Here is a 2,025-nt window from a genome sequence, read left to right as displayed (position 1 = left end):
CTTACCAATTCAGTGGCGCCCAAAAGTAACTTGAAAATGTAATCACCCAACTATCGTGTTAAAGCCCAGCATTTACACACTCATGCACAATGAACAGCATCTTGTGGTGGTATCTTCAAACAGATTGGAAAACAGCAATTACAATTACCAATCAAAACCTGAACTTAACATTATATGTGCTGATTAGTATTATTTTGTTTTTGTTTCGAAGCTATTGGTTTCGTGCTCTACACGAAACCTTTTTAGCCAATGGACTGTATTAGTTAATTGTTGGACATAATCATCTGTCCGTGAGGAACAGAGGCCACGAAACTGTCATGGTTTTGGGTGGCCTGGAGTGGAACGAACAAAACCGCCTTCGTGAGAATCACAGGGTGGCTTGATTTAATGGGTTACATCGCGCAAGTGCTGTAACGTCATGTCTTACCTTTATTTTGGTCATGGTGTCATTCAAGTAGACACCCCCATTCATAGCAAAGCACTTTCTCACAGGGCCATTGCCACTAGACAATTCTTGGAAAACCAAATCAAATTGACGTTGGAGTGATCACTAATAAATAGCCCCAATATGAATCCTACGTGCATGTTAAGTCCCATGAAAGAGCAACAAAAGAAAAGCGACTTTGCTCCCAATTCAGACCCTTTGTTTGCAATCTCTGTGATATTCGGGGTGAAATGACAGATAATTATATCCAAAATTTAATAGAGTCGACGCCCAAAGGGTTTGTGCACAAAACAAAACCAATGGCTAATACTAATAAGCAAAAGAATAATGAGTACATTTATTATTGTTAAGTCCAAGTTGTGCGTGGTTTTTGTGATTTTTCTGTTTACCGTTTTGCTTGAAACTATCGTAATAAAAAATATATCGCAATGAAACATTGATAACTGAAGAGACAATACTCTCCATTCATTGGAAATGCAATGTACGTCCATTCTATCAATACTGATGCTCCCCAATACACGCACGAAGGCAATTTTGCGTTTCTTTGATTTCGTACAATTTAGTCAAGCCTGATATGAAGCAGACTTTGTGCTGTTGAGGCTAGAGAGGTGAGCAGAGTAAACCTGATTCCCTGTTTGGACTTTTCTGTTGACGTTCACCCCTTGGCGCTCATATGACTGTATGCAATTGCGAGCGCCGAAAAACCTCTACTAAAACTAAACTAAAGCCTGCCTGAAGTCACTAAGCATACTTGACATAATGGTCTTACTTTTGCCTAAGACCACAAGACTACACACATCTTTTGTTTTAGTTTTACGGCACTAACAACGCAAATAGGTAAAAAAAAAAAGTGCCCACGACTAGATGTGTTACAAGAGAGTGGCAAACAAAGAAAAGAAAGAGGAAAGATGAGAGCGATGGATGTTTGATCAGAAGATAGGAAAGAAGGAGCACACCACACCAGAGCACCTGTTACTACCTAAGAAGTAATTAATTCGCTACCTCAGAATTGTAAAGTTCTATTTGACATTTTTGGCCGTTTTGAGTAATTAAGACCACAAGATTAGAAATCATTTGCTCTATCTGCTCTATCAAAATAGTAAGATTATTCGGAGTCGTTATCAAGATATTCAAAGAATTGTATACGGAAAAGCTTGAAATATTGTGAAACTCAAAATTTTTCCACGGCAATTTACGTCAAATTTCTTAAAACAATGAACAATTTCGTAATTCTGAGGTAGCGTAATTACTTAATAACCTTGGGCTCTCGTGGCCTAGAGGTTAAGGTGTTCGCCTCTCATTCAATAGGTCCCGGATTCGAATCATGATAGCGACGGAATTTTTTTTCTTCTCTAAAATTGTCTCCTTTCACCTCCTTTCTTGTTCTCTTGCAATGTTCTGTCTGTCATCTGCTTTCGCCTCCACTTTCTGCCCCCCCCCCTAGAAACTTGGTCCGTAGGTACAATAGAGGGCATGAGGGTAAAATAGAAGGCAATTACAATTGATAAGACTACGTAAAACGATATCCGACACTTAGTATCGTGCTCAAAGTTAATACTAAACCGCCTGAGTGTGATACT

Source organism: Aplysia californica, unplaced genomic scaffold (assembly GCF_000002075.1).
Source record: "Aplysia californica isolate F4 #8 unplaced genomic scaffold, AplCal3.0 scaffold00237, whole genome shotgun sequence".
Taxonomy (NCBI): domain Eukaryota; kingdom Metazoa; phylum Mollusca; class Gastropoda; order Aplysiida; family Aplysiidae; genus Aplysia; species Aplysia californica.
The sequence above is the reverse complement of the archived record's forward strand: the minus strand, read 5'-3'. Positions refer to the sequence as shown.